Here is a 24,954-nt window from a genome sequence, read left to right as displayed (position 1 = left end):
AAAAGAAAGAAAAAGACAAAAGAAAAATAAGCACCTAAATATTTTGTCAGAAAAATTAAAACTTCAATGCCATTTAGTTCACATGACTTTTAGACATTTAGTTTACATTAGGCAAGCTGAAGACTGTCCTTAGTATATGTGTTAGGGTCACTGCTTCTATGACATTTTTTATAATTACTTGACTTGTACGTATGCTTTACAGCGAATTCCAGGTAAGGCCTCGAGACATGGAATTAGTTTGGTCCCCTGACTAGGCTGGGAATAATCAGACTTTTAGCTCTGTCCTTGTACTGGGCTCTACATTCTGATACAAGGTTAAAATCACTCACTCACCAGGTTTTTCACCAAAAATAAAAGTTGCTAAGAGTTAACATTGTAACATATGTAATTTAGACTACTGGAGCAAGGTATGTAAGAAAAGTAGAGTGTATTTTTGGTAAAAGATTATAAAAAAGGCATGGGAATATGAGGAGTTTCTTGCCTAGTTCAGAAGGATGAATAATTTTTTAAGTTAGATAGAATAAAGCTAAAAATTTGAGCAAATGGTGAAAAAAAAAAAAAGAAGAAGAAGAAGAAAAGAAATTCTGTGTGTGAGCAAATTGACTAAAGTTAAAAGGGTGCTGTTTGGTTTTTCTATAAATTGAATATTGGGAAAACACACAGCAGGGTTTTCTTAGAGCACTGATCTACTCTTTAATAAAATTTTTTTTTAATTTTGAAACTTTTATAACTTTAATGTTGGCACTGTATGTTTACATATTCATTGGTACAATTTACATCAAGTTTTATACCTACCCATTTTTGTGAAGATATCATGTACACAAAGATACATATTCAATAAATGAGAAACAAGTGAAACTTCTGATGTATATTTCAGGTTTGTTCAGTCATTATACTTCTGATAAGGATCATCAGTATACCAGCTTCACCTCTTCTAAAAGGGCATCATCATTTTATCTAAGAGTTTACTCTGGACTTTACTGCATAACACAAATTCCTCAATCGCTTTTTTTCTTGTAGGTGTCTTTTTTCCATAATTTTTTCCTATAACCAGCCTTTCTCCTCAACCAAAGGTTAGAATGAAGTCAAAGAAACCAACAGATGACAGCTTTCACAGTCTTTCTCTTGCCTTTTCATGTACAGACAAATGTCAGAGATCTGACTGGCAGCTTCAAGACAATTGGAAGCAAGGGGACCACTCTATTCAGGATTGCTGCAGTATGCCCACATGTCAGGTTTCTGACAGATGTGGTAAGTCTGGAAGCAGAGGGAACAACTGGTGTTTGAATATGACTAAAGCATCCAGTGGACAATGCAGAAATAAGGAAGACATTCTTGACACAGTTTCAGTAGGCTGAAGATGCCAAAATATTGAGAGACTGTAAGAATCGTAAAGCTGCTCTCATCACACTGGCAAAGCCAGAGGCAAGTAACTTGCCATCAACAAAAAATTTAAATGGTTCTAAAAGGTTTATGAGAATCTTACTTTACGGTCAATCTGATTAAGAGTGAGTAGGGTTTTGTTCACATGATTTTATTAGAAATTGGATTTGACACTAATAGTACATTAAAGCAAAAGTGAAATTTGGCTCTCTCTTTTGAACAAGATTTTCATGTAATATCAAAAGATAAAAGATGTTTTTATGCCTTTTGAATAAACTACAGGAAAAAAAACAAAAGAAACATTACTTAGAAAGCTAACTCTTCCTGTATTCACCTCTCCCAGAAGGAAGTCATCATCTTATCTAAGAGTTTACTCTGGGTTTTATTGCAGAATACAAATTCCCTCAATCACTTTTTTCTTGCAGGTGTCTTTTTCCATAATTTTTTTATTATAACTGGCCTTTCTCTTCAACCAAAGGCCAGCATGAAGTCAAAGAAACCTACAGATAATAGCTTTCACAGTCTTCTCTTGCCTTTTCATGCACAGGGTTTCCATCAATGAGTAAAGGTTTTTGCCCTTTTTAAATCTTTAAGTTATCATTTTGCCGAATAAATGGCTTATGGTGACCTGGGATTCTATTTTATAACAAAGTATTTTAAACCTTTGCTATTTAACAAATTTTCCAAAATCAAATTATAAATTCTTTCCTGACTTAATTAATTGTTTTAGATATTAGATCCCCTGAAGTCCAATAATGGCATATTTGACTTATTTGGTATGCTAAAATCATATAGGAAGTATTGTCAAATTCAAAATGACATCTGACCTTCTTTGGGTTATTTATATGTGTTATTGGTATGTGTTCCAAAATTACACAAAACTCCTATAATTCTGATATAACTTAGGATATGTTATCAGTAATAACTGTTATGTTAAATTATTGTGCACCACAAGGGAGGCCAAATTTCCTTGTTGTGTCTCTGACTGTAGCTGCCCTAAGACTTTTTGTCATCCACAAGCAATTGTTGTCTTATTTTGATTCTCTTAAAAAGGCAGTTTATAATAAGCTATAGGACTCTGACAAGTACTCTTATAAAGCAGGACTTTGACAACTTTGAAATGTATGCCATTAAAACAGAAGGCAAACTTCCAAGACTCTTGGAAAACTAATGTATTCATAAATATTGAGCAAAGCAGGAATTAATTGCATAGACAACTAATAAAGGACTAAAATAATCTATTTAAGACTTTTTGCCTTTCTGTTTTGTTTTTGAGTCAAGAAAACTTTTCTTTTGAGCTATTTACAGCTTTTAACAATTGACTAAAACATACCCTGTAAACAAAATTTGGAGCATGTTTCTTTCTCTCTACCTGATTTCTCCCAAATTTGGAAACTATTTGTTAGTATTTTTAACTTATGGTGATATAGTTATTTACATAAGTCCAATAAGAATTTATTTTCTTTTGTGACAAGACCCAATTGGAGACACTGGTTATTTTACCAAGGGTTTGACTGGAATGACTGATATGCTTTCAAATATAAACAGACTGCTTTAAAGAATCAAAATTCACTTATAGAGCCAATTAAAGCCCCTAAGGAAAACTGACCTCGTATCATGTTTATGCAGTCCTTGTACAGGACTCCTGACCTGTGATGAGTAAAGAAATGTCACTTTCTGACAGGCCAAGGAGCCCCAAGTATCTTGGGACCTCCAGAGGAGAGAAACTTATCAGCTCATACATCTATTTTCAGGCACACATAAATCCATAACTGGGCTCAAGGCTTTAAAAAGTCTAATCTAATATTAGATTATGGAACACAGTTCCATCAAAGCCAAAAGAGACTATATGGCAAATAATTATTCTTGTTTCACTTTATACAAATAACCTGGCCACATATAATAAGACTAAAATTCATTTTGCAAACAAATCGGTCCTAAAATCACTTGTTTTTAATAAAAATAGGTGCTGGAAAGAGAAAAATTATGTTTCACAAACTATGGTACACCTGGCATTAGTTTCTAGTCTCATCCATTGTTTTTGAGTTTTTTCTGCAATTTAGACCCTGCTTATTCCTGTGAACCAACCAGTGATCTCCAGCTGCTGCTCAAAAAAAAAAAAGAAAAAAGAAAAAAGAAAAAAACCAAGAGGCATGGGTAGCTTAAAAATCTGGATCAATATTCTAATTCTGGATGCATATTTAAATCAGCTAGTGACCCCATAGCATCTTGGTTCCCACAATTGCCCAGTTCATAGAAAGCTTTCTTAGTTTGCTTGAGACAATTTTACTTATTTCACTTTACAGTTGTAGAATATACTGCTGTCATACTCTTTGTACAATAATTTAGTATAGGCTTACTCAATGTTTTCTTAAACACTTATTAATCTTCCCGATATTATCTTTCATCACGACTCAAGAGTTTTGAATGACCTTCAGCATACTAACACTTTCTGACTAAACTCTTCCCAATTCTAAATATGAGACCCTAAATATTGTTAGAGAAGAATATCATTGCCCCCGTTCACCCTGAAGAAGCTACAGAAGATGAATTTATATCCCTCTGCAACCTTTAGGATTAAGGGTCCCCCTACAAAAGGAAGCAGGGAAAATGTGTCAGAGGCATTCAAACCAGAATGGCTTAATCATGAATTAGGGCTGCATAAAAGGAAACAGAGACCTACTGGGCTGCATTCTCAGGAGATCAGACATTTTTAATGAGAATATTTACAGTTAAGGGAAGAAGTTAATAATTTACTGAACTTAGCAAACCCAGGAAATAACAGACCCAGGAAATGTCCTGATGTCCTGATATCTTATGACCAAAAGCATTCTTAGTTTAAGTTTTGCAGTGAGGCGCGGTGGCTCATGTCTGTAATCCCAACACTTTGAGAGGAGAAGGCAGGTGGATCACCTGACGTCAGGAGTTAGAGACCAGCCTGGCCAACATAGTGAAACCCCATCTCTACTAAAAATACAAAAATTAGCCAGGTGTAGTAGTGTGCATGCCTATAGTCCCAGCTGCTCAGGAGGCTGAAGCAGGAGAATTGCTTCAATCTGGGAGGCAGAGGTTGCAGTGAGCCGAGATTGTGCCACTGCACTCTAGCCTGAGCAACAGAGTGGCACTCCATCTCACCAAAAAAATCTTACTGACCTGGATTTAAGCAAACCTTAGATATGACACCAAGAATAAAGCAAAAAAAGATGCAGAGAAAACTTGGACTGCACCAAAAAAAAAAAAAAAAAAAAGTTTTGCTTTAAAGATAATATAAATTCTTGCAAAAGTAGATACACAAAGATTAACAATCTAACAATCCTTGGTCACAGCCTTTGTAGTAGAGCACATGTACCCACAACTTTTTGCTTTGTTCTTATATATAAACAAGCATTGTACCTAAGGCAGACATGTTTCTCCTCTTGCTTCTAGGAATGTCCTAGTCTCTCTATGAAATAGCCACCCTTTTATTTTCTTACTGTCTTAATGAACTTGTTTTCACTTTATGCTGTGGACTTGCCCCGAATTCTTTCTTGCACAAGATCCATGAACCCTCTCATGAGGTCTGGTTTGGAAACCCCTTTCTGGCCGGGCGCGGTGGCTCACGCCTGTAATCCCAGCACTTTCGGAGGCCGAGGCGGGTGGATCACGAGGTCAAGAGATCGAGACCATCCTGGTCAACATGGTGAAACCCCGTCTCTACTAAAAACTACAAAAAATTAGCTGGGCATGGTGGCGCGTGCCTGTAATCCCAGCTACTCAGGAGGCTGAGGCAGGAGAATTGCCTGAACCCAGGAGGCGGAGGTTGCGGTGAGCCGAGATCTTGCCATTGCACTCCAGCCTGGGTAACAAGAGCGAAACTCCGTCTCAAAAAAAAAAAAAAAAGGAAACCCCTTTCTGGTAACAGATCCACTGGTGTAATCAGAGTGAATGCAATGCCAAAAATGCAGAGGAAAACTGTCAAGATGAAATTAAGGCATAGCAGTAATAGAGAGAATATAACAACAAGGGAATAAATATTTTACTGTTTAATGCTAAAAACAGCATAAACTAATAGGTCTTAACATAAGAGAAGAGGTCTATGTCAATCTTTGAAAGTGTTAAAACACATAGTGACAAAACATTTTTTTAAGGTTCATCTGCTTATCCACGTTGGTTGTTTTGTTGTTGCCATGTTGCTGTCACTATATTTTTGCCTAACCTGTAGTGTCATACTAAACATTTCAGACAGAAGTGTTTAAAACAGAAAGCTCTGCAAAATCTCCTGACTGGGCTCTGAGAGGCACTGCTGAGTTACCATCATCTCTCCACAAAGGCAATTCCAACTTCTAAGGTTATTTGCTAAAAGAAAGCACTGACAACACAATGGCAGTTTCACATTTGATACGTACATTTTGTGATGATAACATCTGAGGGTAAATCCACAAAGTGGGCCACAATAATTTTTGGCTAAATCAATCCCAGCTCTCTCTAATGCACTGGCCCAGAGATCTTGGGTAAATCACTTAACCTTTCTGGGTCATAGTGTTTTCATCGGAGAAATTAAGATTCTGGGCTTGATGGCTAAAGACTTTCCAGCTCCAACATTATGGGGCTCTATAATTAAGAGCAATCTTTCCATATGTATTTTGGGGTGTTAGCAGGAATTCAAGTGACAACTGAGGGCATTTCCACCCTAAGAAAGTAAAGCTCTAGTAACACTCTTATGTTCTCACTCCTCAAATTTTATTAAGCCCAGCTAAATGTTCTTCTTAGGATCAGCCACTTACTAAGCAGCTTAGCAATCTTAACTGTTACAAATGTAAATCACTTCTAAGGAAAGCAAATTGCTATATAAAAATATTAAAATACATACTGATGATCAGAGTGATTTGAAGTAAAAAAAATCAGTGTTGGAATCCCAACTCCACTGATCACTAACTATATGACCCCGAACATGTTATTTAAAACATCTGTGCTTCTGTCGCTTGATTGTAACACAAAGACAGTACTGACCTCACAGGTATACTGAAAGGATTAAGTAAAAATAACAGATATAGCACACCCGGTTAGCTAAACATTAGCTCTTTCTCCCTCAGCCAGTGCTGCACATTAAATTCTGATAAGTATGCCTGATTTCCACCCCATTTCTGGTTTCATCCTAAATTTCCATCCACAAATTTAAGATGAAACCTTTCCTTGCCCTGCATTATTGACAAAGACCCTCTCCTTGACCAAACTTTAGTCAGGCTTTTCTGAGCCCTCTTTTCAAGCAGGCCTCAACTTTGGCCTACACAAACTGCAACTTTCAGCACAACCCGTTTCATCAGCCCTCCACACTAAGACATTTCAACAAACACTAGCTCAGGTTCTATCAGCTCAAGGCCATGTCCCTAGGATGACAACACCATCCCCTTAACATGCCTACCTGAGAAATCTCAGAGCTCTCTCAAATTATTTCTTAAGCCAAAATAACTTACTGTTGGTTCTAGCCAACAACTAATAGGTCCCTGACCTTCCTTTTTTAGAGCATTTACTCTTTTTTTTTTTTTTTTAGTTTTTTTTTTTTTTTTTTTTTTTAGATGGGATCTCTCTCTGCCACCCAGGCTTAAGTGTGGAGCACATCTCACCTCACTGCAACCTCCTCCACCCAGGTTCAAGCGATTCTCCTGCCTTAGCCTCCCAAGTAGCTGAGATTACAGGTACCTGCCACTACACCTAGCTAATTTTTTGTATTTTTAGTAGAGATGGGGTTTCACCATGTTGGCCAGGCTGGTATCAAACTCCTGACCTCATGATTTGCCCACCTAGGCCTCTCTAAGTGCTGGGATTACAGACGTTAGCTACCATGCTGGCTAAGCATTTACTCATAAAAGCTTGCATTATAAGTCTTTTCCTTGTACGTTTGAAATGTATATTCCCTACCACCCAGAAACAACTCCTCAAGGACCTGGGAGCCACCTCTTTGAAACGTAACATCCAGAGAGATACCGCTCCTGTTACCCAGTTCTTGTGGTGGGCATCTTATTCCAAATTGCAAAACTGTATTTCCTGTCCTGAAGACATAATCAATTTGCAAAAGTATATTTCCTGTCCTAAAGATAAAAGAAGTTTGTTTCTCCTCCAGATAAACACCACATTAATAAACCCACATTGCCTAACTACACATACAAATCCCCCTTAATGTCTTTTAGTACCTTTTGTTTAGCACATCCCAACATTTAAAAGGCCTTCTGTCTTTTGTTCAGTTAAGCTCTGATAACACTGAGTTTTCCCCCTTACTGAAGTAGTACTGAATAAAATATGTCTTATCATTTTTAACAAGTGTCAGCTACAAAACTTTAACATTATTCACTTAGCAAACATTTATTGAATACTTCCAATGTTCTAGGTACCATACAATGGTACTAACAATGAGCAAGACATTGTCACTTCCTCAAAAAATTTGCAATTCACAGATGGGGACAGGCATGTATGCAAAATATAGCAGTTACAAGGCAGTAAGATAAGTACCAATAGTACAAAGTTCTATTACCATCTCAATATTCACTTACTCTTTAGCATACAGGATTTACTGTTAAAAAAAAAAAAAGTTCCTATTTTTATATCTCCATCTAAAAACCATGGATTTCAGCCAGGCATAGTGGCTCAGGCCTGTAATCCCTCACTTCAGGAGGCTGAGGTAAGAGGATCACCTGAGCCCAAGAACAACCTGGACAACACGGTGAGACTCTATTTCTACAAAAAAGAAAAAAAAAAAAAAGCAGGAACAAGCTCTATGCACATGATAATAACACCTTACACTGTACAGCATTTTATTTTTAACAAGGGTTTTGATATACATGTTATCAAATATATTTTCTTATTTGCATGAATAAAAGTATATATTAATAGTACTTTATAGTTTAGAAACTACTTTCAGCATTTAGATACTTGTAAGGTAGCCATTAGTATTCCCTGAGTGTAACTAATTATAGTTCTATCAGGGCTATTTGTATCTACTAATCTACCAAATAAGAGTTTCAGAAAAGACAAAGGATAAGGTAAGATTTTCTTTCCCATATTCCTAGAAAGCAATTGATTTCCCTTTTTATTTCTTCAGTGTAATATATATACATATATATGCATAAAGACATTTTTAAAAATTTTATTTTATGCTATTTTATTTTAAAATGTTATAAGCTCAGTGTGAGTTTATATTAATTCAAAATCAAGGCCCATCAAACACACTTAAGATCATTATAGTTCATCATAATATTGGTTCCTTACTACAGTGGCATGTAGAAAAAAAAGTTGAACTTTATTCGCAGATTATGTTATCCTGTATGTGTAGAATAGGGAACCCACAAATAAGTCTAAGAACTAATGAATTAATTTAGCAAGGTTGTAAGAAACAAGAACAAACACAGGAAGCAATTTTATTTATACACACTAGGAATAAATTAGCTAACATGCTGTATACCAGCAACAAACAATCCAGAAATAAAATTAAAGCAATTTCATTCATAATAGCAGGAAAAAAATCCTTACAAATATGTTTAACAAAAGAAGTATAAGACTTATACACTGAAAATGACAAAATAAGTGAGGAAATTAAAGAAGATCTAAATAAACATAGAGATATTCCATATTTATGAATTGGAAAACTCAATGTTAAAATGTCAACTCTCCCCAAATTAGCCTACAGATTTAACACAATATTAAAATTCCTCTAGGTGCAGAGTAGGGGTTGGTAGAAATTGGCAAACTTACCTTAAAATCCATATGGGAATGTGTAGAGCCTAAAATAGCCAAAACAGTTTTGAAAAAAACTAAATTAGAAGATTTATACTACCGAATTTCAAATTTTAATATAAGAGTACAGTATAATAGGGTAAGGATGGATGGACATATAGGTAGGTAGATAGAACACAACTGAAAGCCCAGAAACACTTGCATTTACTGTCTATTTATTTTTAATAAAGATGCTAAGACAATTCAATAAGGAAATGGTAGTCTTCAACAAATGCTGCAGGAAAATTATTTGATATACATATGCCAATAAATAAATAAAGATAAATAAGTAAACTTATACTATACACAAAAACTAACTCTAAGTAGATTACGGATATAAATGTAATAGCAAAACCTGTAAAATTTCTAGAAAAAGATATGTAAAATCTTGTAACCTCAGATTAGAAAACAAGTTGTTAGATACAACACTAAGGGCATGCCATAGAAGAATATATTAATAAATTGGAATACATTAAAATTAAAAAGCTTTTGTACTTCAAAAGAAAACACCATTAAGAAAATAAGACTAGCCATGGACTGGGAAAAACATTTGCAAATTTTGGAGCCAGAATATATAAAATACTATTAAGCATCAATAAGAATACAATTTAATTTAAAAATTGGCAAACGACCTGAATATTCAATCAAACAAAACTTGTAAGTGGCTAAGAAGCACATAAAAAGGTACTCAACATCACTAGTTATTAGAAAAATGCAAATTAGATCACAAATTACAATCTACATACCCACTAGAATGGCTGTAATAAACAACTGTTGACAAGGATGTAAAGAAACTAGAACATTCATACAACACTGGTGGGAATGTAAAATGTTATAGCTACTTTGGAAAGTAGTTTAGCGGTTTCTTACAGAGTTAAGTACTTCTACCATACGACTCAGCAATTCCACTCTTAGGAATTATCCAAGAGAAAATTAAAATACATGTTCACACAAAGATTTCCATGAATTTTAATGGAAGTATCATTCATAGTACTCCACTATGGCCATAAAATCCAGCAATTTCACTCCTAGGAATTACCCAAGAGAAAATAAAAATGCATATCTACACTAAAACTTCAGTGAGTTTTCATGGCAGTATTATTCATAGTAACCAATAACAAGATAATTTTCATTAACTGATGAATGGATAAACAGACTGTGGTATATCCACATAAAACTATTCAGCAACAAAAAGAAATATCAATCTATGCTCCAATATGGAAAGCTTCATAAGCCTCACAAACATTGTGTTAAGTGAAAGAACCATAAGCAGGACACTACATATTTTATGGTTCAATTCATGTTAAATCAGTAGAGAAGGCAAATTTATGAAAACAATAGTTGCCTAAACTTAAAAGCAGGAGCAGAGATCATTGCAGATGAATGCAGGAGAACCTTGGAGGTCAAAAAAATGTTCTGAAAGTGGATTGGGGTAATGGTTGCAGAACTCTGTGAATTTAAGAACACCATTGAATGCTACACCTACAATGGGTGAATTTTATGTTGTATAAGTTATATTTCCATAAAGCTCTAACAAAATAAAATGAAAATAACTCAATAGAAGATGAGAACATTGGCCAGGAGCAGTGGCTCATGCCTATAATCCCAGCACTTTGGGAGGCTGAGGTGGGTGGATCACAAGGTCAGAAGTTCAAGACCAGCCTGGCCAAAATGGTGAAACCCCGTCTCTACTAAAAATACAAAAATTATCTGGGTGTGGTGGTGCACACCTGTAATCGCAGGTACTCAGGAGCCTGGGGCAGGAGAATCACTTGAACTCAAGAGGCAGAGGTTGCAGTAAGCCGAGATCGCGCCACTGCAGTTCAGCCCAGGCAACAAGAGCAAGACTCCATCTCAGGGAAAAAAAAAAAAAAAAAGATGAGATTATTTAATAGAAAGGTCATTAGAAAATTTCCAAGCTAACATAAAGAGGGAAAAAAATACAATGGAAAATAGGAAAAAGAGTTTAGGAGTCAAACAGAACAGGTTGAAAGGGTCTAAGGGATATAAAATTGTACTTCTAGGAGAGGAAGAAAGTGATCAGACCAGAAGAAATACTATTTGATGAGGTAACTGCTAAGAGTATTCTAAAACTGGCCAGGTGCAGTGGCTCATACCTATAATCCCAGCCAAGGCGAGTGCATCAGTTGAGGTCAGGAGTTTGAGATCAGCCTGGCCAACATGGTAAAACCTCCTCTGTACTGAAAATACAAAAATTAGCTGGGCATGGTGGCACACGCCTGTAGTCGGTCCCAGCTACTCAGGAGGCTGAGGCAGGAGGATCACCTGAGCCCCGGGAGGCAGAGGTTGCAGTGAGCTGCAATCACATCACTGTACTCCAGCCTGAGCACAGAACAAGGCTCTGTCTCAAAAAATATTTTTAAAAATTAAAGAATATTCTAAAACTGATTCAAGAACCTCTATGATCCCCAAGCTGGATAAATAGTAAAGAAAAAGTGCCTCAGCACATCATAATAGAACTCCTCAATACCAAAGACAAAGAAAAAATTTTTAGCAGAGGAAAAAGGCACATAACCTCCAAAGCACCAAAGTGAGACTGACAGCTGATTTCTCAACCAAATAATGGAAAACAGAGAACAATGAAATTATATTTTTAAAGTACTGAAAGAAACTGACAACCTAGAATTCTACATGCAGCAAAAATATGCTTCAAAATTTAAGACAAAATAGTTTCAAACAAATGAAAATAGAAAGAAATACTAAAAGGAATTCTTCCAGCAGAAAGAAAATAATCCCAAAGGGAAACACAGACTTACATGAAGAAATGAAAATAAATAATAAATATAGATAGAGTCTCCCTGTGTTGCCAAGGCTGCAATGCAGTGGTGTAATCTTGGCTCACTGCAACCTCTGCCTCCCAGGTTCAAGCAATTCTCCCACCTCAGCTTTCCGAGTAGCTGGAATTACAAGCACGTGCCATCACCCTCAGCTAATTTTTGTATTTTTAGTGGAGATGGGGTTTCACCATGTTGGTCAGGCTGGTCTCAAACTGCTGACTTCAGATGATGTGCTGGCCTCAGCCTCCCAAAGTGCTGGGATTACAGGCATGAGCCACCATGTCCAGCCTCATTTTAAATGCTGAAAATTCATCATCCAAATTGAGATGTTCTCTCAGTATAAAATGCATACCAGATTCCAAACAGTTTGTGCAAAATGAAAATGTTTAATAACTCATTAATAATTTTTATATTGATTACATGTTGAAATTTTGGTAATTTGGACATATTAAATAAAATCATTATTTAAAATAATTACTTTTTCTTTTTTCTGTTTTTTTTTAAGGGGTAGAGTGTCGCTCTGTCACCCACACTGGAGTGCTGAGGAATAATCATGGCTCATGGAAGCCTCAACTCCTAAGCTCAAGCAATCCTCCTGCCTCATCCTACCTCAGCCTTCGGAGCAGCTGGGACTACAGGTGTGCACCACTGTGTCCCGCTAATTTTTGTAATTTTGTAAAGATGAGATCTCACTATGTTGCCCAGCTGGTCTTGAACTCCTGGCCTCAAGTGATGGTGCTGCCTCGGCCTCCAGGTGTGAGCCACATAGCCGGCCAATACTTTTTAATATCACTTCCCATAACATTATAGTATATATTGGACAGTAGTAGTCTAAGGATTAAAAAAACAACACTATCTGAAAAGAAGAGTTTGGAGTTTCCTATTGTTATGATAAACTTCCTTCTAATGGGTAACTGACTCCAATCTAGAGAAGGTTTATTTAGAATTGAATATAGAGATGAAGAAAGTCAGACTTGAATTATTACTTTATGGAAATGTTTAGAAATATGTCTTGTATTAATTGGAACAATCTGTGCACAATTGTCAGGTTTTTAATGTTTAAAAGAATCTGACATCAAACTGACAGATGAGCCTTGTGATTCTAGTTCAAAATGTGTAATAGATTTTAGATATAATTTATTTTGATTGAAATGTTTAGGTGTTTGACTATGTCTATACAATATTAATTTTGTAAGTGATGAAATATTCTAAGGAACCTACCCTAAGTATTTGGTAAGGTTTTACTTACTTAAGTCATATATTTGCCCAATAAGCACATGATTTATCTAAATAGAAAAATCAATACATTAAAGTAACACGTGCAATTTAAAATATTTAAGGTTTGAAATTTAACTAAGTTTCTAAATGAGACTGATAATTTAAGAAATTCAATCTGTTCAATTTGAATTAAAGTTTAGTCAAAGTGAAGATGATTGCTCATATTTACCAAATATATAAACAGAATATTAAGATATGCAAGTTGAACTTAAAGGCCTAAATAAAATTAGATTTTTGTTTCTACCTGAAATAAATTAAATATAATTTTTCCTTTCTCCACGCAAAACTTACCCTTAATAACTAAGTACTTTAGAAATATTAATTCATTTAATCCTCACAATCACCAAGTGAAGTAAGTAATATTATTGTCTCCACTTTACAGTTAATTGTCTTAGTCTGTTCAGATTGCTATAACAAAACACCATAAGGTGAATGGCTTATAAACAACAGAAATTTCTTTCGCACTGTTCTGGGAACTGGGAAGTCCAAGATCAAGGTGCTGGCAGATTAGCTATCTGGTAAAAGACCACTTCTTGGTTCACAGATGGTGCCTTCTCACTGTGTCCTCACTTGGCAGAATGGGCCAATGGCCTCCCTGGGGTCTCTTTTATAAGGGCACTAATACTATTTATAAGGGCTCCACCCTCATGACCTAGTCACCTCCCAAAGGCCCTATCTCCTAATACTATCACCTTGGGGGTTAGAATTTCAACATATGAATTTGGAGGGGACATAAGCATGCTTTCCATTGCAGTAATAAAATGAAGGCACAGAGGCAGCTACCTCAAGGTCATATTGCTAAAAGGTGGCAGAGCCAGTATTGAAATCCAGGCTGTCTAGCTTCTCATATTGGCTTTGAACATTAAAAAAAAAAAAAAAAAAAAAAAAAGCTCACAGTGACAAAAATAATAGATGATCATAAAAGTGGGTTTATTCCATACTATTAAGATTCTAAGTCTCTTACTCCTTTTTATTCCTTTTTTCCCCCCAGGAGTTATCAAGAAAAGTATGCAGCAGGAATTCCAAGGAAACCTCATGTTGCGCAAGGGAATGATACAAATGAAAACATCTTTCCAGACTTCTAACTTCATCCCTGATACCGCACTCCAGACCTTCAGCATCCTAAAACAAGGAACTCTCCCACTGTAACAAAGAGCATGTTGCTCTGACTCTCAGAGAATTTAGCCTGGGGTATACGACATTTATTGAGTTACTTTTCATTTCATTTCATCCTGTACCACTCATGTAGCTCTTGTCCTTGTTCATTTCCAATCCAGAACACAGTATAAAACAAAACACTAATTCAGGAGATAGAAAATAACTCCATTTAATTTTGCTTTTTATTCCAAAAATAGACTTGAGGATAGGAGTTCTCTCCCTCCTTCTACTCCAAAAGCTCACCTGAGGTCTGCAGCAATCATTGTAAACAAAGATGTCTTTTTCTTGGCTACCTCCTGAGAACTACTTCCTCCTCAGCCAGCCATACCTGCCACTCTGAATTTGCTCCACCAGGCAGTTCTCAACTGCCATTCTTTCCAAGTAACATAATCCCAAAAGCATCTTCACCGCAGCAGGAAGGCATTCTTTATCTTCTGGTAATTAACAAAGCAATCATAGTCAAATTCAGATTGTGATTTATCCATGTCAATCATGTTTTTAAATCTACCAACTCTCTACAATCTTGGATAAGCTGTTTATTAGCTTTTTATAGATGAGAAAACAAGAATTATGGTGATGATCAAAAGAGGCAGCTTGTGTGGAATACTTAATAGCATACCTGGCAGCAAGTAAATGCTTAATAAATGGTAGCTATTACAATATTTACTATTAAAAGAACCTACAGAACTACGTTTACTCACTTGCTTTTATGAACATCTATCGTATTTAGTCCTACTTTTTACATAGCTTAAATAAAGCTCCTGAAATTAAAATGCTTAATCATGCTTCTATGGAGACAGTAAGAACATGTGTTATTTCAGAGGAGGGGCATGCACAGACTTCTACTGTGAGGGTATGAGAAGGGAGTATCACTTAGTTCTTAGCACATGTAAAAGGTAGCCTAGGAAAGAGCAGGTGAGCCTGGATTGAGGATAACCCTGTGAGGCAATGCAAAGGGAATCAACATTTCCAAGATAGATTTACATGTATATAGCAAGGTCAAAACCACAGAAAATACGTAGTCGCCCCTCAGTACCTGCAGGGGGTTTGGCTCCATGACCCCCAAGGATACCAAAATCTGAGGATGCTCAAGTCCCTGACATAACATGGCATAATATTTGCATATAACCTATGTGCATCTGCCATGTACTTTAAATCATCTGTAGATTACTTGTAACACCTAACACAATGTAAATACCATGTAAATAGTTCTTAGACTGGGTTTCTTATTTGTATTATTTTTTATTGTTGTATTTTTTTCCCCAAAGATTTTCAATCCATAATCGATAAAATCTTCAGATGTGGAACCTGCAGATACGCAAGGCTGACAATATTCTTTTAATATATGAGTACAAATAGTAAAGAAAAACAACCTTTGGAAAATATCTTTTTCATAAATGATTCTAGTTTCTATGTACAGAAAAGAATACTGGTACACGTCCCATTATGCTATGAAGAAATGTTTCTTGTTTTATTTTAGGTTTTGTTTCTTTTTAGTAAAAAGAGAAAATAAGATGAGGGAGGAAGGCGCGAGCATAATAATTAGTGTCATTATTGCTACACTTAGTACATATCAGTAAATAGAAAATAAAGCTTGTTGCATTCCTTGACATAAAGACAGGATTCCAGCACATTTTGTGTACCTTTAGGTTCGGAAACAGATCATATCAGTTCCCTCATTCATAAAATAGGGATAATAGTACCTACCTCAAAGAGTTGTTGTGAGAATTAAAATAATTGATATTTCTGAAGTGCTTGGAACAATGTCTGGCCCATAGGGAAGAATTCTTAAGGGTTTGATTGACAGAAAAGAGCTGGAAGTGAAAATTACTGCAATCAGACTAAACAAGGTCTCAGGAAACCAATATACAGGAAGAAAAAAATGCCAGAGAAGACCACACAGAAACCTTTTATTGTAGATTTAAAATTCAAGAGTTTGAGAAAACAACAATTCTTCAGTATAACTATGCCTGACACATCACGTAGTGATCAAATTATGTAAAACACCATGGCTGCCTTGAATGACTATAGCTATAGGAGACGGAAGATGGTTCACAATAGACTGATCAGAAACACAACTCACTCAAACACATCAAATATGTCAGCCAAACACACAGCTTTATTTTATAGTTCCATTGCCATCCAGATTATCCAAATCATGTACCTGACCAATTAGATGACATTATCTATGTGGAAAAACTTTATTATTGGGCCTTAATTTGTGGTTTACAATGTTTAAAGTTCACTTAAACCACAATTCAAGATAGTCACTTTTTAGTTAATTGGGAGTAAAAACGGAGGCAAGTGACAAGGACCAGCACCAGCATCTCTGTTGTAGGACTGGCCAGCCTTTAGAAATAGTCACTAGGTACAGACCTCAGGTAATGTGCTTTAGAGTCTGGACCATAAAGTGTTAAGGAGATTATTAGAGCAATCACTGTTTCCCAGCCTCCTGCCCCAGACTTCCTGACCCTGCCCTCCCAACCACCCCCACAGCACCCCCACCCCCGCACCACCTTTGGCCACTATGCCAGCTGACTGTCAGTACATACTGATCTCTTAAACACCTTTAAACTCACTGCCGCCTCCACCTCCTAGTTCTTTGGTTTTCAGTTCTACCAATTATAAGATAAAGCAACAAGGATCGAGTTCAAACCACGTATGGAAATAAGCAATCACCTAACAGGATCCCAAATTCTACTATCCAACATGCCATCTCTATAAATTCCCAAAATGCGAAATATAAACATTATAATGTGTTCTTTTATGCACACTATTTTCTGATCAAATTACAAGTTAACCAAATCATTTTAAAAATAAGCTCTGGAAATAAAAAACTTTTTTAAAAAACATTATAAAATTAACTGGCAACTTTTGAAAAAAGGAAGGCTGAAAACTAGACCAAAGGAGAAAATTTGGGATCATACATAAAGAATTACATATAAAATAAATCATGCTAATAGTTGAAAAACAAGTAAGTCCCCAACTATAAGAGGTTTGTTGACTTTCATCAAGCAATATGGATTATATGGAAGGAAACATTTGATAAACATTTGATGACTGATGTCCAAAACCGTATTATATAACTGTTACAAACAACTGGCACATAAGGAAAACAATTGTTTACCTTGAACTGTGTTTATATCACTTAAATTATGTACAACACTGTATAAAAGTATACATTTTCCCCAAGTACTTGTGGTTTACCAAACAGCTTAAGACATCTTATCTCCATTTTTAATTGAAAACATGAAAAATGAAATACATGCCCATAAAAGTTTTTCAGCCTCTATCAATCACTATTAAAAATCCATGTCACTAAACACCACATCCTATCACGATGGCCATGTGTGTCCTGTGCCATTTTCTCAGCACAGTAGTTCTGATCAATAGCCACTGTGCACAGCAGGTCAGTTAACAATACCTTATATTTACAGCATTTTGTCTTGAGGTCTCAGGGCCACATTATTCTCCCCATCCACAAATCTAAACCTAAGTGTTTTGGTAATGAAGAAATCCTTTAAAAACTACCATCCTTCACAAACATGCTTTTATAAATGCTACAACACACTGCACTAGATGCTAAATTACCAACCAGTATCCCATGTTATCCCAGTGCAACTAGAAATTGCAAGAGAATGTTGACCCAGAAACAGCCAATAAAGGCTTCAGTGGCTTTAGGCTGCCCATGCAGGCTTACATGGTTACAAACAACTGACTTTCCATGGCACAAATATAACGTTAATTCTAACTTAAACAGGAATATTTGTGGCTCAATTTTATGCCTTTGGATATGAGTCATAAACTAAATTACAGAATTCTTTCAGGTAGAATACAGCTGTGGTGACAATTAGCAGACCATATTTTACAGCTTATACCAAAAATTAGGGCTAGTTTTACTTTATAAAATTAAAACTCATAAGCTAGACATGCAGGAAGAGACTCCTACTCCTGCGAAACAGCAAGAGTGATGACTAGTATTTTACACCTGAGGATGTGCAGTGCCGTTGCCTGCTTCCACCAGGTGGCTAAAAGAAGGACAGAAAGCACACTTTCTGTTTGCATTTTCTAAGGACATATTGAGGATATCATAGTATTTTTTCTTTCATTATCTGGTTATGCACCTACCTCGGAACACTAGTAACACATGTAAACATGCCAGATTATTGTTTTCCACTGCACTGACACAAGCTTCATTTCATGCTTCAGAGCTCTCAGAAATAAACCACTACGACAAAGCAGTGCATGCAATACATGACTGTTGATTTCTGTGTACTGACTTTATTTTTTGGCAGAAAATGATGCAGCTTGGAAGAAGCCAAACTATATTGAATGTTGTGTCTCTGTGAGCTAGCAGCAAAGGCAAAGTACTTGCCCTTACTGTGCTGAATTCATAATGGATATCTCCATTCTTCAGCACTCAAGATTAAGGGCCACCACATAAATGTTTAGGCTAGAACTCACAGTGTGGGTTTCATCTGGCTGAGAACATGGACCAAGTCCTTTCCTTGAATACTTATTTTGCTAACAAAGATCTGAATAAAGCTGTTCTTTTGGTCAGCTGTTCTTTCTTAGAGAAAAATAATAATTTATTTATAGTACAAAACGTGAAACTAAATTCTCTGTCTATATAATGTGCCTAGACTTCAATATCCTGTTTCCCTTTCATGCTTAAGTGAGAAAATACTTGTTTTTCTCTCCTGTTTATCTTCTCAAAGCAGATCTACTTCATTTTAATCAATGCACCATTTCATTACCGTCATGAAAGGGTATTTAGCAGAGCATCTGTGAATCTTTCACAAGTAAAATTCAGTTTAAAGCCAAACCCAATTGTGAAATAACCTGCAAACTGTTACTGCAACTTCAATACTTTAGTTTCCAATACAGTCTTCTAATGAAGTGGCATTACTTAAAACTGCTGGCAAATATGAACAGACTGAGAAACCTAATAATCAGCAGGCTAACAGGTGTTGAAATCCCAAAAGAGGGAAGAGGAATATTAGATAATCACTCTTTGCCTGACACCTAAAGTAACTGTAATAACCGGAATTCCAATCAACTTAACTGCAATTCAAACTGATCAGTGGTACTGTTTGTTTTCATTAATTTCTTTCTAGCAAATATAATTTCTTGCATTCCATATAGAGTTCTTTAACTGACCTATTCCAATTTGTACATTATTTTACTAAGTTGGGTATACAATTTAATACGTTGGATCTTTTCCAGTTATCAATCTCATACTGTTTAAATATGACTTAAAACAAATCTTAACATATATACAATTTCCTTCTGATCAACTGTATTTCTGAAAATGGACTGTTTCTTTCATATTACATGTAAGATGATGTCTAAGAACCCAAAAAATAAGTCTTCACAGTCACAATTTAAATCTGTGCTTCGCGTCTGCAACAAAGTAATTATCACGAAATGATTGCAAGGCTTGGGGCCACTGAGAAAGGGCAGGGGTACCTGTGACTTGAGCAATTCCCTACCCAGCGCCCCAATGCCCTTGGCAACCGCATTGTGGTCCTCATCATCACACTCATAAACACCGATGCAAACACCGCCCAGCTACCTGCCTCCAGAGGTGCCTTGGATTGCCCCCCTACACATAAAAACCAGAGGCATTTTCCAGTTCCTTACAGCATGAACACAATACCTTCCAGAAACAAAAGCAATGCATCGGTGCCATGTAGTATCGGTCCTGCTATAAACTCTGGTCTTGCTGGCCGGGGAAACCGGGCTACCCTTACCATCTAGTTACAGGTGCAACTGCACCTTCCAAAGAGAAAGGTCCTTCAATTCAATATCCAAACGAACTTCAGAAGCCCCCTCAAAACGCTTCAGCCACAGCCATAAGAATGGGCTCACTTTTCAGAGATTTGTAAAAATCTTGCGCTTGTTCGTCCTACTACCCTCCCATGCCCTCCTCAAAGAGAATAAGCCATCAAACATGAAAGTCCAAAGGTAAATATTTTCATACCTGTTTTTCTCCCTAAAAGCCTCGATGGCACGCCGAGAAGGACAAAAAAACAATTCAGGGGCAGCTCCCGTGAGCAGATGCAGCCGCGCGGGCTCCTGAGCCGCCTCCCACGCGCAGCCCCTCAACTTGGTGCCAGGACGGCGGCTCCCGTGCTGCCCGGAGGGAGGCTCCGCGCGCGGGCCCCGGCGCCGCTCGGCCAGAAGTTTGACGCCCCCTCTCCCCGGCGCGCGCGGGCGGTCCGGCGCCGACCGGGACTGCGGGGCTGGCGGCTGCCCCCTGCGTGTGGGAGGCCGCGGCGGCGGCGGCGTCGGGGGCAGGCGCCGGCGGTTTCCTCAGTGGGGATGCGCCCCCGGGGACTCAGGCGCAGCCGGGCGCAGGCACCGCCCCCCCGCGCGCCGGGCCGACCCCTCCCTCCTCGGCGCCCCGCCGATCCCTCCCGGGCCGCGGGCGCGCTCGCCTTACCTGGCCGGCGGCGGCGCAGGGCTCAGGAGCCGCTCGGGCTGCGGCGGCGCCTGGGAGGGACGGAGAGAGGGAGGCGCCCGCGGAGGAGGAGCTGGCGCGAGGAGCCAGCGGGCTGGCGGGCTGGCGGCTTTGTCTCCTCCGCGCGGAGCCGCCGACCCTGCGTCACCATGGCAACCGCCGGAGTCCCCGGCCCTTCCCCTCAGCAGTCCGGGTCTATTCCGAGGGGACAAGGACCCTCGAGGGGCCGCCACCGCCACAAACACGCCCCCCTCCGTCTCCCTCACAAACTGCAGGTTTCTCCCGGGCGAGAGCGGAAGGCAGCGCCCCAGGGTAAGTAGTGTCGGCGTCCTGGTGGGCACTCCTCTGCTTTCCCACACTGGACGTTCCAACTGCCGCGCACCGCCAGCCCCGCACGCCCTCCACCACCACCACCACACCTTTCTTCTGCGGAGCTGTACCCTCCAAACGGACATTCGCTTAAGGGAGGAGAAAGGGCAACGCAGAGTGATAAAGTGTTGAGCAACTGGTACTCGGTGCTCCTGTTGCCACTGCCGCAGCGGGCACCGAGGTGCCAAGGGACGCCGTGCCGCCGCCTCCCTCTCCCCCTCCTGCTCCTCCCTCTTTACCGAGCTTTGCCTCTGCTGGATCGGGTCTCACTCCGCCCAAACCGGGTGTCTGTCTTATTGAGGGCTCCCGTAGGAGAGAGGGGACAGGGGGCTTTATAGCCTCACAAGCTGAAACACAACTTTCAGGCTGCAGTATGCGTCCCAGCTGCTGCCACACTGCGCAGCTACTGGCTGTGACTGCTAAGCATCTGCCATGAGCCCTGAGTGACTCTGTGCCAAGGACGGGTCATGTACTGCAGGCCAGGGCACTCAGGGGCAGAGAAAGGAAAGCTAAATTTTTCCTCTCCTAAGGAAATTCTTAGGGAGAGAAAAGTACTAGCAGACCCTTGGTCATGCTTCCCCTAAAGGACGAGCTAGAGGGCAGCCTCCATGGGGGGGAGTGAGTCATCACTCCACACGGTTTTCTTGAAAGATCTGTTGCTGAATCCAAAAGCTACAGTGCCTTTCTTTAAACCCTGGGGAACATGACATTTATTTTTTAACATTTGTGAATCACCAAAGGAATGTCAATAACTTAGAATAAAATCCAGGGTGGCTGATGTTTTCTGGGTTTACTTCTTAGTTGAGAAGTCGCAAAGTGGAACAATGTTATTGCCATATGAAGGTACATATATTAACGAATGAAAAGATAAGATGTATTTCATGGTGGAAAAGGAAAACAATGTGTTTCCCCCACCCCAAGAGACTGGCCACTTTCTTGTAATGGGAATATTCTGAATGAAGTCAAAATATTCCAGATGAAGTCAAAAGACAAGGTCTTTCTGGCAGGCCATTAAGTATTTGGCAGTACCTGCCAAAATTCAAAATGCACATAACTTTCCCCCAGCTATCTCAGCTCTAGAGATCTGTCATACAGAAATACACAGATGTGTAATGATAGGTATAAAAGGATGTTCATTGCAGACGTTCTGTAATAGTAAATGTTTGAAACAACTTAAATGCCCATCAGTAGTGATATGGTCAAATGACATGGCACACTCATAGCATGTAATACTATGCATCCATTAATAAGAATAAAATACATAAAATTTATCGAGATTGATTTCTTATTAAATGAAAAGGGAAGCTCAGAACAGTATGTGTGGGTGATCCCATTCTGTACCAAAAAATTCTGGATGGATAGAAACAGAACAAAAAACATACAGATAAAGGTCTCTAAGACTGCCTACCTAATTGCTAGCAGTGGTAACCTGTTAACTGCAATAAAAATTGAAGGGACAATTACTGTACCTATTATAATGTACAATTTAGTACACATATTTGGTTTGGCTTTTTAAAATGAGCATTTATTAGTAATTTATCAATGAAGAATCAAAAACAAAGAGCTTTAATAAATGTTTGTTGACCTACACATTACTGCCTGATCAAAACCTGAACAGGGAAGGACCGTTGACTTGGCCATCCCTGCCCTCAGCTGAAGGCTTGGAAAAGTCCACATTGTGTCCCCACTTAGAGAATTGCTTAGTGACCTGGTCCTGCCTTATTCTGTGAGAGATTCTTCCAGACATTCATTTTTCCAAAAGGGTTTAGCTTTCTCTTGAGGTCTGCTTCCATTCTGCCTCTTGGAGAAAATTAAAAGACTTGTCAGGAAACCATCTTAAAATGTGCCACCTTACTTACCAGGAGATATCATTTGAATAGGTTAAGTAGCAGCTTTTAGTCTGTTTAGTTAAACTGAAAATGAAGGTACTAAAGCTTAGAAATTAACGTGTGGATACATGAGTAGCCTTTCTTATTTCCACCACTTTCAAAATGAGGTCAAAATAATGAATTTGCTTTCCTAAAAAGATATAGAGCTGTACAGTCAGATTCATTAACTGCTAGCCACACGTGAATTAGCTACTGAATTGACATGTGCAGTAAGTGCAAAATATACACCAGATTTCAAAGACTTGGAACAATAACTTTTAAAAAATAGTATCTTATGAATAATGTTTATATTGGCTACATGTTAATAGTTTGAATTTATTGAGTTAAATAAAATATATTATTAAAATCATTAACATTTGTTCCTTTTCACTTTTTTAACATGATTATTAGAAGATTTTAAATTATATATGTGACATGTTAGCTCTGTTTCAGGATTAGTGTTTACAGAAAAATCTCATTAAGAAATCTAAAGTTAGCTATTCTTCTTAAACCTCTAAAATATAATTACTTCATTAATACTCCCCAACTCATAAATATGCCACAATATGGAAATTTCTGTTAAATAATTTCAACTTATTTGACTACTATTATATACAAGCAGTAGCTTATGTGTTTGTTTTTTTATAGATTTTAGTACAGACACTAAAGTCAGATTACCAGGACCTGAATCCCAGCTGTTTATCAACTACATGACCTTAGCCAGCAATTTAATACATCTGTTCCTCAGTTTCCTTATCTATAAAATAGGGATTATAGGGCAGAATTGGTTTCTCCTGGAAGCAAAGCAGCACTTCCGGAGAGGATCCAAGATGGCCAAATAGGAACAGCTCTGGAGTGCAGTTCCCAGCGAAAACGCAGAGGTTGAATGATCACCGCATTTCCAAACGAATTTTTACTGCACAGACCAGGAGATTCCCAGGTGAAAAGCGCCATGATCTCTAGCGTGGCTGTTTCAGCTGGCACAGTGGGTCTCAGCACAAAAACTCACACAAATCCGGGCGCCATTTCAACTAGCAACTGGAACGCCTGAGAGACAAAGTCGCATGTTCAACTGAGAAAAAGGGGGCTGAAACAGGGAGCTGGGTGATCTGGCTCGGCTAGTCCCACCCCCGCAAAGACCAGCAATCTGAAATGCTCTGAATTGAGAGTTTCACAGTAAGCACAGCTGGACCAGGGACGGGCCAGCTCTGTTGGGTGAAGGGCATCTGCCATTACCGAGGCAGTTCACCACTACTGAGGCAGTCCGCCGTTACTGAGGCAGTCCGCCATTACTGAGGCAGTCCACCATTGCAGAGACAGTCTGCCATTACTGAGGCAGACTGCCATTACCAAGGCAGTTCTCACTATATCCCTATAAACAAAACTGCAAAGAAGTTCACACAGCAGCTGGGCAGAGCCCATGGTAGTTCAGCAACGCCTCTGCTGGCAGACTGTGACTAGGCTACCTCCTTGCTGGGCAGGGCATCTCTGAAAAAAGGCAGCAGCATGTCAGGAACTTATAAATAAAGCCCCACCTTCCCAGGACAGAACACCTGGGGAAAAAAGGCGGTTATGTGTTCCACTGCAGCAGACTAAAGGCGGTTATGAGTTCCACTGCAGACATACCTGCCCAGCAGCTCTGAATGGAAAAATGGAGCTCACAGCTCAGCACCTGAGCTCGTATAAGGGACAGACTGTCTCCTCAAGCAGCTCCCCAACCCCATATAACTAAAGAGACACCTCATAAAGGAGAGCTCAGGCTGACATCTGGCGGGTATCCTGGGACAAAGATAACAGAAGAAGAAACTGGCAGCAACCCTTTCTGTTCTGCAGCTGCTGCAGATTATCCCCAGGCAAGCAGGGTCTGGAGTGGACCTCCAGAAGTTCTACA

The 24,954-nt window shown here is 38.6% G+C and overlaps 1 protein-coding gene and 1 pseudogene across 5 annotated transcripts in view; both read right to left on the bottom strand.

Annotated features, from left to right (window-relative positions):
• The window catches only part of LOC108298895, a 20,287-nt pseudogene extending 5,816 nt beyond the window's left edge, over window positions 1-14,471 (bottom strand).
• Window positions 1-21,591, bottom strand: part of RNF182 (ring finger protein 182) — a 45,802-nt gene extending 24,211 nt beyond the window's left edge. The window contains exon 1 of one of the 5 annotated variants that reach the window (XM_037736006.1): window positions 21,435-21,591. The gene's annotated coding sequence lies outside the window, so the exon portion shown is untranslated. Of the gene's footprint in view, window positions 1-795; window positions 1,150-20,346; window positions 20,598-20,808; window positions 20,944-21,245; window positions 21,400-21,434 lie in introns of those variants that run through there. The other 4 variants (XM_037736005.1, XM_037736004.1, XM_017521614.2 and 1 more) reach the window with 4 other exon arrangements.
• Between the last annotated feature and the right edge of the window lie 3,363 nt (window positions 21,592-24,954).

The sequence above is a fragment of the Cebus imitator genome, unplaced genomic scaffold, assembly GCF_001604975.1.
Source record: "Cebus imitator isolate Cc_AM_T3 unplaced genomic scaffold, Cebus_imitator-1.0 Scaffold21, whole genome shotgun sequence".
NCBI lineage: Eukaryota > Metazoa > Chordata > Mammalia > Primates > Cebidae > Cebus > Cebus imitator.
The sequence above is the reverse complement of the archived record's forward strand: the minus strand, read 5'-3'. Positions and strand labels throughout refer to the sequence as shown.